This window comes from Panthera uncia, chromosome E1 (genome assembly GCF_023721935.1).
Source record: "Panthera uncia isolate 11264 chromosome E1, Puncia_PCG_1.0, whole genome shotgun sequence".
Lineage (NCBI taxonomy): Eukaryota > Metazoa > Chordata > Mammalia > Carnivora > Felidae > Panthera > Panthera uncia.
The window spans coordinates 8,153,153-8,159,285 of NC_064814.1; the positions used below are offsets into that span (position 1 = coordinate 8,153,153).

The 6,133-nt window shown below is 48.5% G+C and overlaps 1 pseudogene; it reads right to left on the minus strand.

Moving 5' to 3' along the window:
• Positions 1 to 4,672: 4,672 nt before the first annotated feature.
• Positions 4,673 to 5,098, minus strand: LOC125927657 (phosphatidylinositol N-acetylglucosaminyltransferase subunit P-like; annotated as a pseudogene).
• Between the last annotated feature and the right edge of the window lie 1,035 nt (positions 5,099 to 6,133).

Here is a 6,133-nt window from a genome sequence, read left to right on the forward strand (position 1 = left end):
TTGACCAGAGTGGGGAGGCTGCTGAGAGGTGAGGCCTGGTCATTGCTGTGGGACTCGGGCCGGGTGATTGAAATTCTCAGAGTTGCGGGGCGCCTGGCTGGCTCGGTCGGTGGAGTATGTGACTCTTGATCTCAGGGTTGTGAGTGCGAGCGTGGGGTGTCGAGATTACTTAAAAATGAAATCTTTAAAAAAAAAAAATCTGAGTTGCATAGGCCAACAGCATTGGAACTGGACGGGTCCGTTTTGCAATCCACCTCGGAGCTCATGGTATGTGTTGTATGAGTATGGCAGGAAGAGAGAAACCATGGCAAGCCCAGGGCAGCCTGGAAATGCTCTGCGTATTTTCACATGCAGATCCATCTTACCTCCTTTTTTTAAAAAACATTTTTTTTAACGTTTATTTATTATTGAGAGACAGAGAGACACAGAGCATGAGCAGGGGAGGGGCTGAGAGATGGAGAGACACAGAATCTGAAGCAGGCTCCAGGCTCCGAGCTGTTAGCACAGACCCCGACGTGGGGCTCGAACTCACAAACCGTGAAATTATGACTTGAGCCGAAGTCAGACGCTTAACTGACTGAGCCACCCAGGCGCCCCATCCTTTTTTTTTTTTTTTTTTAATGTTTATTTATTTTGAGAGAGAGAGAGAGAGAGACAGAGTGCGAGCAGGCACCCCCACCTTTACCTACCTTGCACAATGGAATTCCCTTGCCAAGGGTGGAGGAAAAGGAGGGGCCCCAGAAAGCGGGAGCTCTCGTCAGCATTGGCATGAGCGGCAGTCAGCCAGATACCTGATTCTCCATTGTTCTGCCAGGAACTTTAGAGAGGTGAGCGGATTCCTTTTCTCACGTAGTAGGCTGCAGACGGAGGAAGGTTTTTTATAGGAAATATTACATGCATTCATTCATTCCACCAACATTTATTGGGTGCTTACAATGTATAGAAATTATTCTAGTCATTATTCATTCATTCGCTTACAGTTGTATATTGAACACCTGCTATATGTGTGGCATCATGCTACATGCTTAGGGGACAGAAAGAAAACACAGCCCTTTTCTCAAGAGTTCATGGTGGGAGGGGGCAACCATTTCTTAAATTCCTACCATGTACCAAGCCTCAAGCCAAGAGCTTTATGTACATGATTTTTGCAATAGTCAAACTAAAGGCCCCAAAAGTTTAAGCCAATCAGATAGCAGTTAAATTTAAAATAGAAAAACGTAAAATAGAATTACCCTGTGAAGCAGCAATTCCACCTGTGGGTATATACCCAAGAGAACTGAAAAGCACGCCCTTGCACACGGCAGCATTATTAAAGGTGCAGGCAACTTAGGTGAACATCAACAGATCAAATGAATAAACAAAATGTGGTGTGTGCATCCACGGAGTCTCACTCAGCCTTAAAAAGGAAATTCTGATGGGGCGCCTGGGTGGCTCAGTCGGTTAAGCGTCCGACTTCGGCTCAGGTCATGATCTCGCGGTCTGTGAGTTCGAGCCCCGTGTCGGGCTCTGTGCTGACAGCTCGGAGCCTGGAGTCTGTTTCAGATTCTGTGTCTCCCTCTCTCTGACCCTTCCCCGTTCATGCTCTGTCTCTCTCTGTCTCAAAAATAAATAAACGTTAAAAAAAAAATTAAAAAAAAAAAAAAAAAGGAAATTCTGCATTTCCCGTGCTACAGCTCCGATGAACCTTAAGGACATGATGCTAAGTGAAATAAGCCAGTCACAAAAAGACCAATTCTGTGCGGTTGCCCTTATGTGAGATACCCAAAGTCATCGAGTTCATAAGAGACAGAAGTGGAATGATGGCTGCCGGGGGTTGGGGGGAGGGCAGAGTGGGGGTCGGTGGTTTCATGGGTATAGAGTTTCGGTTTTTCAAGATGAAAAGAGTCCCGGAGATTGGCTGCACAACAACGTGAATGTACTGACCTGCACCCTTAAAAATGATGAAGATGGTGAATTTTGTTATGCACATTTTACCGCAGTTAAAAATAATTTTTGAAGTTTAACCCATATACCCTAGGTCTGATTCTAAGGTCCCACTCTTTTCCACTGCAAAAACAACTATCAGGTAGGAGGGAAAGGAATGCATCATTCGAAGAGTCCAGACGAGGAATAATTTATTAGCATGTCAATCTTTGCATCCAAAGATGACTGCCTTATTATTCTGGAGGGCGCATTTGGGGCCAGAAAGACAAATACTAGCCAGGAGCCCCACTCCGAGTCAAGATTTAAGATCTTTTTTTTTTTTTAATTCTTTTTTAATGTTTATTCAGTTTTGAGAAAGAGAGAGAGAGAGAGAGAGAGAGAGAGCGCGCGGGGGGGGGGGTGGCGGGAGGGAAAGAGAGAGAGGGAGACACAGAATCCGAAGCAGGCTCCAGGCTCTGAGCTATCAGCACAGAGCCTGACGCGGGTCTTGAACTCACAGACCGTGAGATCATGACCTGAGCCGAAGTCGGACGCTTAACCGACTGAGCCACTGAGGCACCCCAAGATTTAACAACAATTAGAGTCTGATGCAGTTAAAGATGCAGACTTCCCTAGGTCTTTCTTCAGGAAGATCTCTGCCCCAGTCTTCCATTTCACCCAACCCCTTTCTGCCGGCTCATGCTACTTTGCGGGGGCTCAGGGCTGAGAGCAGAGGTCACTCCGGGGCGGGGGGAACCAAGTATTCCGGAGGCAGAGTTGTGGGAGGGGTCAGCTGGCAAACCCAGGAAGCAGGTGAGGTTTGGCTTTCAGGCCTTGGGCTCTCTCTGCAGCTGGCGCAGGGCTGAGTCTGGAGCCTGGAGATCTAGCTTCTGCTACTGACTTGCCATGAGACGCCGGGAAAGATGGTCTCCTTCTCTGGGCCTTGGTTTCCCCAGCTGCGGCATGAAGGGTTTGTTCTAACATGAGTTCTAAGGCTCCTCCTCTGGCCTTGGCCTTGTAGGAGATTTGAACCTTTGGACTCCTTGACTCTATGGGTCCTCCTTCTCTCTCACACCTTCTGTTTTAGCAAAACTGTTCTGGACAGGCTCTGATAAATCCATCAGTGCAGAGACACATTTTCTCCCAAGGGTATTTGCATTTCTGTTGGCATCCAGATGAGAGAGACTGAGGCTCTAACTTGGGCTCTCTTTTGATTGGAAGGAGCAGGGCAGACATGGTGGGGTGGAGGGATTCACCCCAAGCTGCCAACTGGCAAAGCAGGGCCTGGCCCAGGGCTCAGTCCTCGGGTGCAGATCTTGGCCCACCTCTCCCAGTGTGGCACAGACGTGAACCCACCATGCCGCCTCTTCTTCTGCCAGGGACTCTGCACGGGTGCTGGCAGCCCCCCGTCCCCGCAGAAGTGAGTTCCAGCTCAGATACCGATGAGGTCATCGAGATCCCCCGGTCTGAGCTGGAATTTGGCAGGAGGGCTCATGGGGCAGCTGTTTGCGGTTTCTCTTTTCCTCTGAAGGAAAGTCTGAGCAGATGATCTCCTAGGTGCTGCCTGTTTCCATGTGAGGGAGAAGCAGGATGTGGCTCCAGATCAGTGGAATGGGAGGGGGGTTGGCAAGGAGAGTCTGGGGCGACACGTAAGCGACATATTTTGTGAGATGAAAGATCCCAACTTCTTTCAGTAACTTCTTCAACTCTGCTTTTGTTCTTAGGAAACCTCATTTCGTCCCCTAATATTTATTCATGAGGACTTTGTGTTTTTGGAGACTTTGAGGAGCAGCTGCTTTGGGTCTGAGGGAATTCACTCCACTGCGAAGACAGCTTTTCATCTACTCAATGCAGCCAGGCTCCTCATCAAGAAACATCAGCTCCTTGGGGTGCTGGGGCCTCCAACTCCAGGAGGATTAATGTGCAGTTGTGGAGGGCTCCCGACATGCTCTGCTCTTGGCCAGCCGGGCCCTGGGTCCTGGGGACAGGGCAGGGGCGGCTTCGGGGACACAGAGGAGGCCACGTGCTAGGACAGACATTCCTGCCTGGGGACCTCACAGAGCCTCTTAGGCCAGCAAAGCACGATAGCGGAGGCTCCAAGAGCTGGGAGTTCCAGACAGTTTCGTCTTTCAGAGGCTTGTGTCTTGAAGGAGAAACCAGAGACTTCTACCCACCAGAACACAAATGCAACGTGACATGCAAACAAATGCCCGGTGGGGAGGGCCGGGCTGGTTCAGTCACGCAGAGGGGAGCTAGGACTAGAAAAAGACTTGCACAGGGTGGTTTTGACTGGGGGAGTCAGGAATTCTAGAATGTCAACCCTGGGAGGGACTTTAAGTTCTGGTCTAACCCTCTTATTTTCCACATGGAAAAATTGTGGGAAATGACACGTCTAAAGTCTGCATTGAAGATGAAATTCAAATATACATTTTCTGGCCCTGGCCCAGTGCACTTTCCTCTACAGTTGATCTGTAAATGTCTGTTTTTTTCCAACATTTTAGGGCTTCATGTGTCACTAACCCTATGACTTCCCAGCTAGCTCCTTCTCTAGCCCTTTTTGTTCTGAGCTCCCACTCATCCTTCCCCTTAAACAGTTCACTGCTTTCTTTCTTTCCCTTTTTACTGGTAATGCAGGATTTTGTTTATTCTGCCCATTAATAACTACATTCGAGAACATTTATAATATTAATGGAACTTAATCTAAGAGAAGTTCAACTTACTTTTTCTTACGTTCCGGTATCGATAGTCAAAATGATCATGGTCAAAATTATTACGTCAAAAACTTATGATAGGCGCTTGGGGTTAGTCTATATACAATTTCTTTTTTGGCATAAAGTTCTTGGGCTGCAAGAAAGAACATTTGGTTTGTTTCACTCGTAGGAATGTCTCTTAGTGCCGGGATGGCCTCTTCTTGGAATTTCTTCTGCTGTTGATTTTTTAGCATAGTTATCTGTGATTGTATGAATGGAATTGAGTGGAGAGGACTCATCATGTTTATTCCAAATAAGGGTACATAATTGATTACTAGACTAATGAGGAGGTAGGCAGGCAAGGCCTCTGCCCAATGTTGAGGCCAAGAGGTACAGCCTAAGGAGTTTAGCCAAGATTCAAGAATAAAGTCAAATTGGGAGCTTAAGAAAAGAGCAAAGCCATTAGTCACTCTTTCTGGCAATGGTGAGGGTGAATTTTCCAGCATTTTCCCTGTGGCTTAGACGATCTTGGCCCTTGAAGTGCCCGCTCAGGCCCCTCCTGACAACTCAGCGACGTCAGCACACTGCTGTCTTTTTTGAATGCCCGCCTGCATAAACTCAGCTCTGTCACAAGCTTCTGTAATGCTCGTGGGTGCTAAATGTAATGCTCCAAGTTGCATGTGAATGGGAGAGTCCTGGCAGGAGGCATTGACCTTCCATAAGATGTAGGGAAATCAGGACAGTCCTGAGCTCTTCCCGAGGCTCTGGACCAGTGCCTCTAATGTCCACTGACACCCAGTGCCACGATCCAGGGCTTTTACCTGGCCCCACTACCTGGTTACCTTCTCTCCACCTTCCACCCCACCTTCCACCCCACCTCATTCCAGGACGGGAAGTTTTTTTTGTTTGTTTGTTTGTTTTAGTAATCTCTACCTCCAACGTGGGGCTAGAACTCACGACCTTAAGATCAAGAGTTGTATGCTCTACTGGCTGAGCCAGGAGGTGCCCCAAGGACGGGGACTTTTTTTTTTTTTTTATGTTTTTGAGAGAGAGAGAGACAGAGATAGAGCGTGAGAGGGGGAGGGGCAGAGAGAGAGGGAGACACAGACTCTGAAGTGGGCTTCAGGCTCTGAGCTACCAGCACAGAGCCCAATGCGGGGCTTGAACTCACGAACCTCGCGATCATGACCTGAGCGGAAGTCAGATGCTTAACTGACGGAGCCACCTAGGCGTGCCCCAAGGACTGGAACTTTTAAAAGTGTTTGCGGGGGCGCCTGGGTGGCTCAGTCGGTTGAGCGTCGGACTTCAGCTCAGGTCACGATCTCGCGGTCCGTGAGTTCGAGCCCCGCGTCGGCTCTGTGCTGACAGCTCAGAGCCTGGAGCCTGTTTTGGATTCTCTGTCTCCCTCTCTCTGCCCCTCCCCCGTTCATGCTCTGTCTCTCTCTGTCTCAAAAATAAATAAACATTAAAAAAAAAAAAGTGTTTGCGATTGAGGGATGCCTGGCTGGCTCAGTCGGTGGAGCATGCAACTCTTGATTTAA